Here is a 17,430-nt window from a genome sequence, read left to right as displayed (position 1 = left end):
TTGGGAGTCCCATAGGGCGGCGCACAATTGGCCCAGCTTCGTCCGGGGTAGGCAGTCATTGTAAATAAGAATTTGTTCTTAACTGATTTGCAATATTTATTGACAACAATAGATTACTGCTCATTGTAACATAATGATCAACATTAAGAGGGAGGAAATTGATTGAATGACTTGGATAATCACATTAGCTTTGAACGTGTCCCTGAAGTTGAAATGTCCAGAATACAGATTTAGAACGTAAACTTGGTCTGCTTTGATTTCATATCGTCTGAAACGGAACCGGTCTATATCACCGAGGCTCATCAACTTTGTATATTGTATCCAACTCTCATTTCGTTTTCAAACTTATTTTTGTGTCATTGTAAGTGTGGTTGTATTGTGTTTTAAATTGTCAAATAAATCTTTCTACCTAAGTGATCCTTAAGGTGGGGCGATGGCGTCATCAGCCACTTCACAGTCGAGAAATGAGAGTTGTATTGACTATACAAAGTTAATGAGCCTCGGTGATATAGATGGATTTATTCATATTCTCAGCAGTCAGGTACCTATCCAGTTCACACCCAAGACAGCTGACAGAGGTTTTTGGTGTAACCACTGAGTTATCCAGGGGAGCCTGCACATTTACTCTGGATCCAAATAAGATGGATTCTGTTGTTCCAAGATGCAGATCCATGACAACAGACATTTCCCTGGTCAACCATTACCATGACAACAGATATTACCCTGGTCAACCATTACCATGACAACAGACATTTCCCTGGTCAACCATTCCACAGACATTTCCCTGGTCAACCATTACAGTTCCACAGACATTTCCCTGGTCAACCATTACAGTTCCACAGACATTTCCCTGGTCAACCATTCCACAGACATTTCCCTGGTCAACCATTACAGTTCCACAGACATTTCCCTGGTCAACCATTACAGTTCCACAGACATTTCCCTGGTCAACCATTCCACAGACATTTCCCTGGTCAACCATTACCATGCCACAGACATTTCCCTGGTCAACCATTCCACAGACATTTCCCTGGTCCATTTATTTCCTGATGAAGTCAGTCAAAACAGAGATGTCAGTGGAGTGGGTCTTTCTAAAAACCAGACTGTAGTTCTGATAACAGTATTCTTGTCAGTATATTCATCCATCTATTCATAAATGACTTTTTCCAGCACCTTAGACTGAACACTCAAAATAGATACAGGTCTGTTTTGCTGCCCTTCTTGTGGATAGGGGTCACTCTAGCATTGGCCATATACCACAAACCCCAGGGGGGCATTATGGCTATTAGAAACTGGTTACCAACTAAATTAGAAAACTAAAAATATTTGTTTTTGTCAATCTGCATTCAGGGTTCAAACCACCCAGTTTATAATTCCTAATAGATCACCTGTCTGAAAAGTAGACAAACTATAAATTGTAGTAGCCTATTCACTTGGCCCAGCGTTGTCCAGGTTTAGCCGGTGTAGGCCGTCATTGTAAATAATAATTTGTTGCCTAGTTAAATAAATCGGACTTGCCTAGTTAAATAAAGGTTAAATAAAGATAATTAAATAAAAACTCAGCTATGGAGGCCAAAACAACCACTCAGTCAAGCTATTTTTGACTGTGATTTCAGTAGGTGCATGTCGTATGCATCAATACGTGTAACACTTACTGTTAAGAAAAACGTTTCTCCCCCGTCCTATTACCATAGATAGAACAATGTGTTCATTATTAACGTCTCTGTTACTGTAGCTACTAGAGGTGTGTGGAGTAGTCAGACAAAACGAGGATCGTAACTGATATGGGCAATTTTCTGGAAACGATTATGATCCAAGTCTTTTTTGTAATAATCCGTGATCGGAATAAACACATTTTTTTTCGGGTGCCAGCAAGAATCTCTGTCATGTGCGTGATCTAAATAAATCACCTGGCTAGTTTCCGTGTCTGTAAAGAGAAGGGCAGTAGGTTGATCCTGCTGCTCTGATTGGATAGAGTGAAGCTGGATTTCATCCTCCGCTGGCTTCATCATTTCATCCTCTCTCTTTTCCTGGCATGTTTCTGGTCTGATCATAGTGTTATCATTTAGAGTTCTGCAGCCTGCTACTATGATAAATTACAAATACGAGTATGTCCATGTCAGCACGCCCCTAGTAGCTACTACTGTGTCTTGTTGTTGATGACGTAGTAGGCGACTGTTTCTCCTCCATGTCTGGGGATCGTACGCCACCCTGTGGTCGATGGTGGAATTACATGTTACGGAGAGCAGAAAACAAGCGTGAAGAAACTATTCCTACAATGTCTGGAACGCTACAAAACACCAGAAATAGTTGGTGTTATTCGGTTGGCTGTGTGTGCACGAACGTATTTTCAGCATTTTGGCACATCGCCTACTTGTGTGTAATCAGACGGACATTTAGACAACAAAATCAATTTATATAGAATTTCTACCGTGTTGCATGATGGGAGAACAGTCGGACCGTGATATAATATAGTAAAACAAAGTGCATCGCTTTTCCACCGCTTTGTCCTCAACCGTATTCGTAAACGTCATTAAACCCTGGTCGATATGATGTGATATTATCAGTAGTAGAAGTGGTAACCGTGAGTCAAACACCTTTGTCCTGGAATGAGTCTCCCTCTACCAACGTGTACAACTCATACTTACCTGGCAAGGGAGACACCGTGATCAAGAAGGCGGTTCACCCAGGGCGAGGCTCAGCCATTGCACTCCGGCTGTGCTGACCCCTGCGAATTTCTCAAATGTGGAAATCTCGATTGCATAATTTATGGTAGTGGGGGACTGCGTTCGCGCTCTCCCCTGATATTCATGTTAAAAATAATTTATGAGGTGTTTAAAGTTGTTACGTCATGTGAGTTCTGATGAGTTTCGTATTCAGAAGGAGATTTATCAACATTTCCATTTTCTTACTTATCAGATGAATGGTTTTAGAATATAGGATCTATTTTAAAGCCAACTAAGGCCTCAGAGATACGTTGTCTTCTGAAAACCACAATATGTGTGTGATCTGTTATTGTACCACTGGTGATTATGCCTGACATGTCCTGATTATGTCAAGGAAAAGGCCTACTTGTGAATGGATCCTTTTACGCCCTCAGACGTCATCTGGATTGAGGTCTTTTATTTGCTAGATAATTAACTCATTTATAGGACAGTTTGTAATTCAAGGCCACAATAAACAGGCTGCATCACATCCGGCCGAGATTGGGAGTCCCATAGGGCGGCGCACAATTGGCCCAGCGTCGTCCGGGTTTGGCCGGGATAGGCCGTCATTGTAAATAAGAATTTGTTCTTAACTGACTTTCCTAGTTAAATAAATACAGGTAAATAATAATAATAAAAACAACAACAATAGATTACTGCTCATTGTAACATAATGATCAAAATTAAGAGGGAGAAAATTGATTGAATGACTTGGATAATCACATTAGCTTTGAACGTGTCCCTGAAGTTGAAATGTCCAGAATACAGATTTAGAACGTTAACTAGGTCTGCTTTGATTTCATATCGTCTGAAATGGAACCGGTCTATATCACCGAGGCTCATCAACTTTGTATATTGTATCCAACACTCATTTAATTTTCAAACTTATTTTTGTGTCATTGTAAGTGTGGTTGTATTGTGTTTTAAATTGTCAAATAAATCTTTCTACCTAAGTGATCTTTAAGGTGGGGCGATGGCATCATCAGCCACTTCATAGTCGAGAAATGAGAGTTGTATTGACTATACAAAGTTAATGAGCCTCGGTGATATAGGTGGATTTATTCATATTCTCAGCAGTCAGGTACCTATCCAGTTCACACCCAAGACAGCTGACAGAGGTTTTTGGTCTAACCACTGAGTTATCCAGGGGAGCCTGCAACATTTACTCTGGATCCAAATAAGATGGATTCTGTTGTTCCAAGATGCAGATTCATTCCACAGACATTTCCCTGGTCAACCATTACCATACCACAGACATTTCTCTTGTCGATCATTACCATACCACAGACATTACCCTGGTCAAACATTACCATGACAACAGACATTTCCCTGCATGCATCAATACTTGCAACACTTACTGTTAAGAAAAACGTTTCTCCCCCGTCCTATTACCACAGATAGAACAATGTGTTCATTATTAACGTCTCTGTTACTGTAGCTACTAGAGGTGTGTGGAGTAGTCAGACAAAACGAGGATCGTAACTGATATGGGCAATTTTCTGGATACGATTATGATCTAAGACTTTTTTGTAATAATCCGTGATGGAATAAACACATTTTTTTTCGGGTGCCAGCAAGAATCTCTGTCATGTGCGTGATCTAAGTAAATCACCTGGCTAGTTTCCGTGTCTGTAAAGAGAAGGGCAGTAGGTTGATCCTGCTGCTCTGATTGGATAGAGTGAAGCTGGATTTCATCCTCCGCTGGCTTCATCATTTCATCCTCTCTCTTTTCCTGGCATGTTTCTGGTCTGATCATAGGATTATAATTTAGATTTCTGCTGCCTGCTACTATGATAAATTACAAATACGAGTATGTCCATGTCAGCACACCCCTAGTAGCTACTACTGTGACTTGTTGTTGATGACGTAGTAGACGACTCTTTCTCCTCCATGTCTGGGGTTCGTACGCCACCCTGTGGTCGATGGTGGAATTACATGTTACGGAGAGCAGAAAACAAGCGTGATGAAACTATTCCTACAATGTCTGGAACGCTACAAAACACCAGAAACAGTTGGTGTCATTCGGTGGGCTGTGTGTGCACGAATGTGATTTCAGCATTTTGGTACATCGCCTATTTGTGTGTAATCAGACGGACATTTAGACAACAAAATCAATTTATATAGAATTTCTACCGTATTGCATGATGGGAAAATAGTCGGACCGTGATATAATATAGTAAAACAAAGTGCATCGCTTTTCCACCGCTTTGTCCTCAACCGTATTCGTAAACGTTATTAAACCCTGGTTGATATGATGTGGTATTATCAGTAGTAGAAGTGGTAACCGTGAGTCAAACACCTTTGTCCTGGAATGAGTCGCCCTCTACCAACGTGTACAACTCATACTTACCTGGCAAGGGAGACACCGTGATCAAGAAGGCGGTTCACCCAGGGCGAGGCTCAGCCATTGCACTCCGGCTGTGCTGACCCCTGCGAATTTCTCAAATGTGGAAATCTCGATTGCAAAATTTATGGTAGTGGGGGACTGCGTTCGCGCTCTCCCCTGACTTTGATGTTAAAAATAATGTGTGACTTAGCTTTCAGTGTGTGGTGGTCAGAGTGTGTTCTCTGAGTTGTATTTCCTTTCGTGTCTAAAAGGACAGTTGTCAGCATTTCCCTTCTCTTCGTCATCAGATGAGCGGTTTTAGAATGTATGATTTATTTTAAAGCTTTGTAAAGCCTGAAAGATACTTTTTGTCTTCTGAAAACCCCCAATGTTTCAGATCTGTTATTGTACCACTGGTGATTATGCCTGTCAATGCAACCACACGTTGATAAAGCATTTATCAAAAATATGTTTGAAAACCTATTTCTATTGTGGTCCTCTTAAATGTTTTTCTAAACATAGTAGGCCTCCGCTCCACACAACACAAATCAAAGGACAGGAGGACATCGTCATAGCGTAGAGCCTTACATCCTGACATGGAAAATAAACCATTCTATTGGTCCATCATTATGTAACAGTATAGCTTCCGTCCCTCTCCTCGCCCCTACCTGGGATCGAACCAGGGACCCTCTGCACACACCGACAACATCCCGCTCGCCCGACACACTGTGGCCCAGACCACCTTCTCCGCACACAGCTCTCTCTCTCCGCTCACAGCGGCGGCAGCCGTCTACAGTACAGATCCGACGGGACATGGCGTTGGAGTGGCGTGCCCCTGCCCTGTGCACCACTGTGAAGTCGTACGGCTGAAGCTCCTCCAACCAGCGAGCCACCTGCCCCTCTGGCTCTCTGAAAGACATGAGCCGCTGGAGAGCAGAGTGGTCAGTCCTGCCAGTAAAGGGCAGACCACCCAGGTAGTACTTCAAGTGTTTGATGGAAGCCACAACAACAACGAGGAGGAGCCGGGTGACACAGTAGCTGCGCTCATGTATGTTGAATGTTTTTCTGAAGATCGCCACCACTCTCTCCCCCTTTGGCCCCATCTGGGCCACCACTCTCACCCCCTCTGGCCCCATCTGGGCCACCACTCTCTCCCCCTCTGGCCCCATCTGGGCCACCACTCTCTCCCCCTCTGGGCCACCACTCTCTCCCCCTCTGGGCCACCACTCTCTCCCCCTTTGGCCCCTTCTGGGCCACCACTCTCTCCCCCTCTGGCCCCATCTGGGCCACCACTCTCTCCCCCTCTGGCCCCCTCTGGGCCACCACTCTCTCCCCCTCTGGCCCCATCTGTGCCACCACTCTCACCCCCTCTGGGCCCATCTGGGCCACCACTCTCTCCCCATCTGGGCCACCACTCTCACCCCCTCTGGCCCCATCTGGGCCACCACTCTCTCCCCCTCTGGCCCCATCTGGGCCACCACTCTCTCCCCCTCTGGCCCCATCTGGGCCACCACTCTCTCCCCCTCTGGCCCCATCTGGGCCACCACTCTCTCCCCCTCTGGCCCCATCTGGGCCACCACTCTCTCCCCCTCTGGCCGCATCTGGGCCACCACTCTCTCCCCCTCTGGCCCCATCTGGGCCACCACTCTCACCCCCTCTGGGCCCATCTGGGCCACCACTCTCTCCCCATCTGGGCCACCACTCTCACCCCCTCTGGCCCCATCTGGGCCACCACTCTCTCCCCCTCTGGCCCCATCTGGGCCACCACTCTCTCCCCCTCTGGCCACATCTGGACCAGCACCCCACCCATGCCCACGTTGCTCGCATCTGTGTCCAGGATAAAGGGCAAGGTGAGGTCAGGGGGGGGGGGGGGTCGAGCATGGGGGCCTCGATCAGTGCACGTTTGAGGGTGTTGAAGGCCACCTCACACTCCACTGTGCAAGTGAAGGCCACCTCGCACTCCACTGTCCAAGTGAAGGCCACCTCGCACTCCACTGTCCAAGTGAAGGCCACCTCGCACTCCACTGTCCAAGTGAAGGCCTCCTCGCACTCCACTGTCCAAGTGAAGGCCACCTCGCACTCCACTGTCCAAGTGAAGGCCTCCTCGCACTCCACTGTCCAAGTGAAGGCCTCCTCGCACTCCACTGTCCAAGTGAAGGCCTCCTCACACTCCACTGTCCAAGTGAAGTCCTCCTCACACTCCACTGTCCAAGTGAAGGCCTCCTCACACTCCACTGTCCAAGTGAAGGCCTCCTCACACTCCACTGTCCAAGTGAAGGCCTCCTCACACTCCACTGTCCAAGTGAAGGCCTCCTCACACTCCACTGTCCAAGTGAAGGCCTCCTCACACTCCACTGTCCAAGTGAAGGTCTCCTCACACTCCACTGTCCAAGTGAAGGCCTCCTCACACTCCACTGTCCAAGTGAAGGCCTCCTCACACTCCACTGTCCAAGTGAAGGCCTCCTCGCACTCCACTGTCCAAGTGGAAGGCCTCCTCGCACTCCACTGTCCAAGTGAAGGTCTCCTCACACTCCACTGTCCAAGTGAAGGCCTCCTCGCACTCCACTGTCCAAGTGAAGGCCTCCTCGCACTCCACTGTCCAAGTGAAGGCCTCCTCGCACTCCACTGTCCAAGTGAAGGCCTCCTCGCACTCCACTGTCCAAGTGAAGTCCTCCTCGCACTCCACTGTCCAAGTGAAGTCCTCCTCGCACTCCACTGTCCAAGTGAAGGCCTCCTCGCACTCCACTGTCCAAGTGAAGGCCTCCTCGCACTCCACTGTCCAAGTGAAGGCCTCCTCGCACTCCACTGTCCAAGAGAAGGCCTCCTCGCACTCCACTGTCCAAGTGAAGGCCTCCTCGCACTCCACTGTCCAAGTGAAGGCCTCCTCACACTCCACTGTCCAAGTGAAGGCCTCCTCACACTCCACTGTCCAAGTGAAGGCCTCCTCACACTCCACTGTCCAAGTGAAGGCCTCCTCACACTCCACTGTCCAAGTGAAGGCCTCCTCACACTCCACTGTCCAAGTGAAGGCCTCCTCACACTCCACTGTCCAAGTGAAGGCCTCCTCACACTCCACTGTCCAAGTGAAGGCCTCCTCACACTCCACTGTCCAAGTGAAGGCCTCCTCACACTCCACTGTCCAAGTGAAGGCCTTGTCCTTCGGCAGCAGGTGGTTTAGGGGATCAGCGACGCTTGAGAAGCCCCTACAAACCTCCTGTAGTACGAGGCCAGGCCCAGGAAGCTTTTCAGCTGATGCTGATCGGTGGGGGTGGGCCAGTGTCGGACAGCCCCCACCTTGTCCTCCATTGTGCTGATACCCTCCTCCACCACTTGGTGGCCCAAGAAGGACACCTCTCTCCTCATGAAGTGGCACTTCTCGGGATGTAGCCTCAGGTCTGCAGCAGCCACCCTCTCCATCACACGCCGCAGCGCCCGGAGGCTGATTGGAAGGAGCTGCCATGGGCCATGACTTTTAATGCTGTTAACAAATGTCAACGCTATAATATTATTTGTGATATAAATACGATTGACTTTGTTGCTTTTTTTCATACTGTTAAACAACATTCTAAGTCTGCTAATATTTCCTCATAAAATGTTACAAATTTCCGTTTAAAAAAAAAATCACAATCATCATTTCTGGACTTTTATTTTGAAGGAACATCTCCGAGGTCACGGGCCTTATTCTTGCTAGGTCTTCTTACTGGCAGAACGGAGGTGAAGCGAAGCAGCGGCACCATTGAGCTATAATAAGAGACCCTTTCCTCTGCTTCCTTATAAATGGACTTCCTGTTTCAACACAGTGGGCGGATTCAACACGTATAGGTTCATTTGTTGATATTTATGTGATGTTAAGTCTTCATACACTTAATACCAGTATTCAGCCTATAAATTAAGGTTATATCTATTAAATGTGCAATTAAATTAATTTATTTAATGATTTGATATATTTAGGTGATGTTTTGCAGTGCTACCAGAAGAGGGCAGTGTGACACAACAACCAGGTGTGGCTGAAGGACTCAGTGGTTCCCAACCTGTGGTCCGTGGGGGTGGTGCAGGTAGTCTGCAATTATTTAGAGATTGTAGTATTTTATTATTCAAAAATAATAACAGTTGGGAGTATTAATGTTAATTTTACATTCCTTTTCACAATGCAAATAGTTTCTAATAATAATAGATTTTTACAGGCCTTGTTACACATTCACATGTGTTGATAGGATTTGACCATCAATATATTTGATGTGAAAAAAATCAGCGACTCCGTGAATGATTGTCGTCAAGAGCTTTTGACGATGATTTGATGGTCTCCAGAATGGGAAAGTTTGGGAACCACTGAGATAGACAGTCACATCTGTTTGGTAACATGATAGGATGGGAACCGCTGAGATACACAGTCACATCTGTGAGGTAACATGATAGGATGGGTAACCAATGATATACAATGATTCTGCAAACCCAAAACAGACTGATTATTATGTATAGTATTTGACGTTACATTGAACTATTTACAGTAATCAGAGACCAACTCACATACACAGATAGACACATACAGACAGACACACACACAGTATATACAAAGACACACACACACACACACACAAAACGCATTCCTTTTAATTGACATGTACTCCATGTATTTGACAGGGATACTGGACATCAATAAATCCTTCTGTAAATGTACCAGATTTTCCCACATAGACACACCCTATGTGTTTTAATCAAATCAACTATAGGTCTGTGCACTGAGCTTGTTCAATAAAATAATTAAGACACAAATGACTCAAGAGGGAGCCAGAGATCAAGATAATCAGAAGAAAAGCTGTCATCAAGGCAAAGGGTGTCTACTTTGAAGAATCTAAAATCTAAAATATATTTTGATTTGTTGAACACTTTTTCGGTTACTACATGATTCCATATGTGTTATTTCATAGTTTTTTTGTCTTCACTACTATTCTACAATGTAGAAAATAGCAAAAAATAAAGAAAACTCTTGAATGACTAGGTGTGTCCAAAATATTTGACTGGGACTGTATATAATTCATATTTACAAGACATACAGTACCAATCAAAAGTACTCTCTCTCCATCAGTGCTCTCCCTACTTTTAACCTACTTCTGTCATTTCTTAATCTCTTTTTGCTGTTAAACACTCAGCCTTGAGTCTCTGTTTGTCCCAAATGGTACTCTCTTCCCTATGTAAATGCACTACTTTAGACCAGGGCCCTATTCCCTATGTAGTGCACTACTTTAGACCAGGGCCCTATTTCCTATGTAGTGCACTACTTTAGACCAGGGCCCTATTTCCTATGTAGTGCACTACTTTAGACCAGGGCCCTATTTCCTATGTAGTGCACTACTTTAGACCAGGGCCCTATTCCCTATGTAGTGCACTACTTTAGACCAGGGCCCTATTCCCTGTGTAGTGCACTACTTTAGACCAGGGCCCTATTCCCTATGTAGTGCACTACTTTAGACCAGGGCCCTATTTCCTATGTAGTGCACTACTTTAGACCAGGGCCCTATTTCCTATGTAGTGCACTACTTTAGACCAGGGCCCTATTCCCTATGTAGTGCACTACTTTAGACCAGGGCCCTATTCCCTATGTAGGGCACTACTTTTGACCAGGGCCCTATTCCCTGTGTAGTGCACTACTTTAGACCAGGGCCCTATTCCCTGTGTAGTGCACTACTTTAGACCAGGGCCCTATTCCCTATGTAGTGCACTACTTTAGACCAGGGCCCTATTTCCTATGTAGTGCACTACTTTAGACCAGGGCCCTATTTCCTATGTAGTGCACTACTTTAGACCAGGGCCCTATTCCCTATGTAGTGCACTACTTTAGACCAGGGCCCTATTCCCTATGTAGGGCACTACTTTTGACCAGGGCCCTATTCCCTGTGTAGGGCACTACTTTCGACCTAAAACGCATAAGTCTCGTCAATAACAACGACGAGACAGCCTATAGACAGACAAGAAGCGCAGTGTCTAACAGCGATGTGCAGTGGAAACAACCTGGAGCTGAAATTAAAGGACGTCATAGAGGATTTTATAAATGTTTTATTTGTTCCATGTGACTGTTATACTGTATACCTCTGTGTGCTATGTAGACCTACTATATGTGAGAGAGCTCCAAAAAATACTTCCAATGTATTACTTTTAAGAGGTACTTGCAAATGGCAAATATACTACTTTAATCCATTTTATTCAACTACTTGAATAAAACTTAGAGAAGCTTCTGATTGAGTTTGGAACTGTCAGATAATTTCTGTAGCACAGAAATATAACGATGGTAAAACGTAACGTAATGAAACAGGCAGGGAGCAGGCCTCGAACCCTCAACCTTCTAGCCCGAAGTCCAGCGCGTTATCGACTGTGCCACAAAAGCATGCTCAACCGGAAGAGTCGCTATCCGCGCTTATAAACCCAGACTCGTTACACTACATAATGATATTGTGTACGTACGATGATATTATGATATTTAAGAAAAGGGGACAGAGGACACAGGGACATGGTTATGCTAGTTGGATTAGTCTGCTGGTTTGACGCTCAAAAAGCGGCTTCACTCCGAGGAGCTGCTGTAGTGTTACCGGTGCAGAGAAGATAGGCTGGGCTCTGTGAGGACGATGGCAGTCAGAGGCAGGAACAGGGCTGCGTTACGACACCAGTCAAATCGATGAGCAGCTCTACTATCTCGCTTGTAGCTCGGCGGACGAGAGTCTTTCACATGAGAACATCCAACCACGGCTGTTTTATCCTACCACAGCTGAATCGTCCGACCGAAAAATGTTAAGTCTATGGGAGTTCAGAACATCCAACCGAGCCGTTTTATCCAACCACGGCTGAATTGTCCGACAAATGTCAAGTCAGTCACTATAAAACCAAGCTGTACTGGATAGAAAATAATAGACAGTAAGTTATCCTACCCGGGCGAAGCATACTACTAATCTACTGGAGAAATGTATGTCTCACTTTTGTAAGTGAATGGAAATACAAGTCACTATAAAACAAGCACTGCCTCTCTACTCACTGACACTCTGAGCTGTCCGAAGAAACCAGAAAGGAGCTGCCAGCCGCCATCATCATCAGAACAAATCAGCCAGAAATCAGAAACACTCCGATTGACTGCCGCTAAGGCTTGAACACTGCCAGAGAGAACTGCCTTGATTATGAGGGGAAAAGGTGTAATGACTGTTCTCCTACTTGCACTTGTTGCAAAATCCTCCGTGTCTCTTCCTATCACTATAACAGTGATGTTGAATCACCCAGTTACACCGCCCTGCTCTGGATCATGCCATGGTGGCAGAAATAAGACGGGAAGGAAAGATCCATAGAATAAATGGAACATTCTGCTATCACTCCGTGGATCCAAGACCAAGAAAACACATCCCCTCAGGAAAAAAACACTGACATGTCACGCTCTGCTCTGTCGTCGCTGCCAGCCACCAACATGACTGATACACACTTCATCGGCGTCTCTCTACTGGCACTGTGCGATAGTCTCGGCTCCCATTGAGAACTTCACCCCTTACACACCGGCATAGCCACGCTCTGCTCTGTCGTCGCTGCCAGCCACCAGCATGACTGATACACACTTCATCGGCGTCTCTCTACTGGCACTGTGCGATAGTCTCGGCTCCCATTTACACACCGGCATAGCTGAGGGGGGAGAGAGATTCGGAAGAAATTGCTGAGCTCCGCTGCAGCCCCGCCCACTGAAATCCTACGAGGCCGCCTACAATTGACACGCCACATTGCCTCAACCAATGGTTGTGTGCCATGTCACTGACAATAATAAAATACATCTTTCATGCAGAACTCTCCGTCTTCAGTCATTCAAATAATATGTTTAGATATTAAGGAGGCTGTATGTTTGTATTATCACAGCACTATAATAAAAGGGGGTCCTCAGAATCCATTGTGAGACTAAAAACGCCATAAGTCTCGTCAATAACAACGACGAGACAGCCTATAGACAGACAAGACGCGCAGTGTCTAACAGCGATGTGCAGTGGAAACAACCTGGAGCTGAAATTAAAGGACGTCATAAATTTTATAAATGTTTTATTTGTTCCATGTGACTGTTATACTGTATACCTCTATGTGCTATGTAGGCCTACTATATGTGAGAGAGCTACAAATAATAATTCCAATATATTACTTTTAAGAGGTACTTGCAAATGGCAAATATACTACTTGAATAAAATGTATTAAACTACTTGAATAAAACTTAGAAAAGTTTCTGATTGAGTTTGGAACTGTCAGATAATTTCTGTACCACAGAAATATAACGATGGTAAAACGTAACGTAATGAAACAGGCAGGGAGCAGGCCTCGAACCCTCAACCTTGTAGACCGAAGTCCAGCGCGCTATCGACTGTGCCCCAAAAGCATACTCAAGCGGAAGAGTCGCTATCCGCGCTTATAAACCCAGGGTCGTTACACTATATCATGATATTGTGTACGTACGATGATATTATGATATTTAAGAAAAGAGGACAGAGGACACAGGGACATGGTTATGCTAGTTGGATTAGTCTGCTGGTTTGACGCTCAAAAAGCGGCTTCACTCCGAGGAGCTGCTGTAGTGTTGCTGGTGCAGAGAAGATAGGCTGGGCTCTATTCCTATGCTTCCTGGCTGATGTTTTGGTCACTTTTGAATGCTGGCGGTGCTTTCACTCTAGTGGTAGCATGAGACGGAGTCTACAACCCACACAAGTGGCTCAGGTAGTGCAGTTCATCCAGGATGTCACATCAATGCGAGCTGTGGCAAAAAGGTTTGCTGTGTCTGTCAGCGTAGTGTCCAGAGCATGGAGGCGCTACCAGGAGACAGGCCAGTACATCAGGAGACGTGGAGGAGGCCGTAGGAGGGCAACAACCCAGCAGCAGGACCGCTACCTCCGCCTTTGTGCAAGGAGGTGCACTGCCAGAGCCCTGCAAAATGACCTCCAGCAGGCCACAAATGTGCATGTGTCTGCTCAAACGGTCAGAAACAGACTCCATGAGGGTGGTATGAGGGCCCGACGTCCACAGGTGGGGGTTGTGCTTACAGCCCAACACCGTGCAGGACGTTTGGCATTTGCCAGAGAACACCAAGATTGGCAAATTCGCCACTGGCGCCCTGTGCTCTTCACAGATGAAAGCAGGTTCACACTGAGCACATGAGCACATGTGACAGACGTGACAGAGTCTGGAGACGCCGTGGAGAACGTTCTGCTGCCTGCAACATCCTCCAGCATGACCGGTTTGGCGGTGGGTCAGTCATGGTGTGGGGTGGCATTTCTTTGTGGGGCCGCACAGCCCTCCATGTGCTCGCCAGAGGTAGCCTGACTGCCATTAGGTACCGAGATGAGATCCTCAGACTCCTTGTGAGACCATATGCTGACACATGCACATTTGTGGCCTGCTGGAGGTCATTTTGCAGGGCTCTGGCAGTGCACCTCCTTGCACACAGGCGGAGGTAGCGGTTCTGCTGCTGGGTTGTTGCCCTCCTACGGCCTCCTCCACGTCTCCTGATGTACTGGCCTGTCTCCTGGTAGCGCCTCCATGCTCTGGACACTACGCTGACAGACACAGCAAACCTTTTTGCCACAGCTCGCATTGATGTGACATCCTGGATGAACTGCACTACCTGAGCCACTTGTGTGGGTTGTAGACTCCATCTCATGCTACCACTAGAGTGAAAGCACCGCCAGCATTCAAAAGTGACCAAAACATCAGCCAGGAAGCATAGGAACTGAGAAGTGGTCTGTGGTCACCACCTGCAGAACCATTCCTTTTTTGGGGGTGTCTTACTAATTGCCTATAATTTCCACCTTTTGTCTATTCCATTTGCACAACAGCATGTGACATTTATTGTCAATCAGTGTTGCTTCCTAAGTGGACAGTTTGATTTCACAGAAGTGTGACTGACTTGGAGTTACATTGTGTTGTTTAAGTGTTCCCTTTATTTTTTTGAGCAGTGTAGTTGTCGTCAAGAGCTTTTGACGATGATTTGATGGTCTCCAGAATGGGAAAGGATGGGAACCGCTGAGATAGACAGTCACATCTGTGTGGTAACATGATAGGATGGGTAACCAATGATATACAATGATTCTGCAAACCCACGTAACATGAACTAATCACAGTAATCACAGACCAACTCACATACACAGATAGACACATACAGACAGACACACACACAGTATATACAAAGACATAGACACACAGTATAACCACACACACACAAAACGCATTCCTTTTAATTGACATGTACTCCATGTATTTGACAGGGATACTGCACATCAATAAACACTTCTGTAAATGTACCAGATTTTTCCACATAGACACACCCTATGTGTTTTAATCAAATCAACTATAGGTGTATGCACTGAGCTTGTCTGATGCTTTAAGCACGCTGTTCAATAAAACAATTAAGACACTAATGACTCAAGAGGGAGCCAGAGATCAAGATAATCAGAAGAAAAGCTGTCATCAAGGAGAAGGTTGGCTACTTTGAAGAATCTAAAATCTAAAATATATTTTGATTTGTTGAACACTTTTTTGGTTACTACATGATTCCATATGTGGTATTTCATAGTTTTGTCTTCACTACTATTCTACAATGTAGAAAATAGCAAAAAATAAAGAAAAACTGACTAACTAAATGACTAACGTTTGACTGGGACTGTATATAATTCATATTTACAAGACATACAGTACCAATCAAAAGTACTCTCTCTCCATCAGTGCTCTCCCTACTTTTAACCTACTTCTGTCATTTCTCAATCTCTTTTTACTGTTAAACACTCAGCCTTGAGTCTGTCCCAAATGGTACTCTATGTAGTGCACTACTTTTGACCAGGGCCCTATTCCCTATCTAGTGCACTACTTTTGACCAGGGCCCATAGGGTTCTGTATAGGGAATAGGATGCCATTCGGTACAGCTTTGGCTGATCAGTAAAGGTCAAGGGTCATGATCAGGGGGTTACCATGGAGATAGAGGAATATGTTGAATTAAAACGGGACGGCCAAACCTACTCCTGGAGAGATACTACTGGCCGTGCAGGCTTTTGCTCCGACCCTGCTCTAACACCTGATTCTACTAATCAGTCTAATCAGAACCTTGACTGGCAGAATGAGGTGTGTTAGAGCAGGGCTGAAGCAAAAGCCTGCAGACCCAGTAGCTCTCTGGGAGGAGGGTTGGTATCACCAAGACCACTTAGGTTCATACGGCATAAACTAGCTTTCTGATTGGTTTACCGGCCATCAATTAGCTTTCTGATTGGTTACTTCACATACAGTTGAAGTCGTTGGTTTACATACACCTTCGCCAAATACATTTAAACTCAGTTTTTCACAATTCCTGACATTTAATCCTAGTAAAAATTCCCTGTCTTAGGTCATTTAGTGTCACCACTTTATTTTAAGAATGTGAAATGTCAGAATAATAGTAGAGAGAATTATTTATTTCAGCTTTTATTTCTTTCATCACATTCCCATTGGGTCAGAAGTTTACATACACTCAATTAGTATTTGGTAGCATTGCCTTTAAATTGTTTAACTTGGGTCAAACGTTGCGGGGAGCCTTCCACAAGCTTCCCACAATAAGTTGGGTGAATTTTGGCCAATTCCTCCTGACAAAGCTGGTGTAACTGAGTCAGGTTTTTAGGCCTCCTTGCTCGCACACACTTTTTCAGTTCTGCCCACAAATTTTCTAGGTCAGGGCTTTGTGATGGCCACTCCAATACCTTGACTTTGTTGTTCTTAAGCCATTTTGCCACAACTTTGGAAGTATGCTTGGGGTCATTGTCCATCTGGAAGACCCATTTGTGACCAAGCTTTAACTTCCCGACTGGTGTCTTGAGAGAGAGCATTCAGTGTAAACCTAAACGTTGAGTAGGAGTGTCGATCTAGGATCAGGTATGTTTGAATAGGAGTATTACTATCCATTCTACCATTAGGATGGTACCCGAACATTGTTACTATCCATTCTACCATTAGGATGGTCCCCGAACACTGTTACTATCCATTCTACCATTAGGTTGGTACCCCAACACTGTTACTATCCATTAGGTTGGTACCCCAACACTGTTACTATCCATTCTACCATTAGGTTGGTACCCCAACACTGTTACTATCCATTCTACCATTAGGTTGGTACCCCAACACTGTTACTAGCCATTCTACCATTAGGTTGGGACCCCAACACTGTTACTATCCATTCTACCATTAGGTTGGTACCCCCAACACTGTTACTATCCATTCTACCATTAGGTTGGTACCCCCAACATTGTTACTATCCATTCTACCATTAGGTTGGTACCCCAACACTGTTACTATCCATTCTACCATTAGGTTGGTACCCCAACACTGTTACTATCCATTCTACCATTAGGATGGTACCCCAACACTGTTACTATCCAT

At 45.4% G+C, this 17,430-nt stretch overlaps 2 non-coding genes across 2 annotated transcripts; both read left to right on the top strand.

The window, feature by feature from the left end:
- The first annotated feature begins 2,640 nt into the window (after positions 1 to 2,640).
- Positions 2,641 to 2,804, top strand: LOC120041806. The gene has a single exon (XR_005475942.1). It is a non-coding gene; the product is annotated as a U1 spliceosomal RNA (small nuclear RNA).
- Positions 2,805 to 5,047: 2,243 nt separating this feature from the next.
- On the top strand, positions 5,048 to 5,211 carry LOC120041808. Its single transcript, XR_005475944.1, has one exon. It is a non-coding gene; the product is annotated as a U1 spliceosomal RNA (small nuclear RNA).
- The last annotated feature ends 12,219 nt before the right edge of the window (positions 5,212 to 17,430 follow it).

The sequence above is a fragment of the Salvelinus namaycush genome, unplaced genomic scaffold (genome assembly GCF_016432855.1).
Source record: "Salvelinus namaycush isolate Seneca unplaced genomic scaffold, SaNama_1.0 Scaffold545, whole genome shotgun sequence".
In the NCBI taxonomy this organism is placed as follows: Eukaryota; Metazoa; Chordata; class Actinopteri; order Salmoniformes; family Salmonidae; genus Salvelinus; species Salvelinus namaycush.
This window is presented reverse-complemented; position numbering and strand designations above follow the sequence as displayed.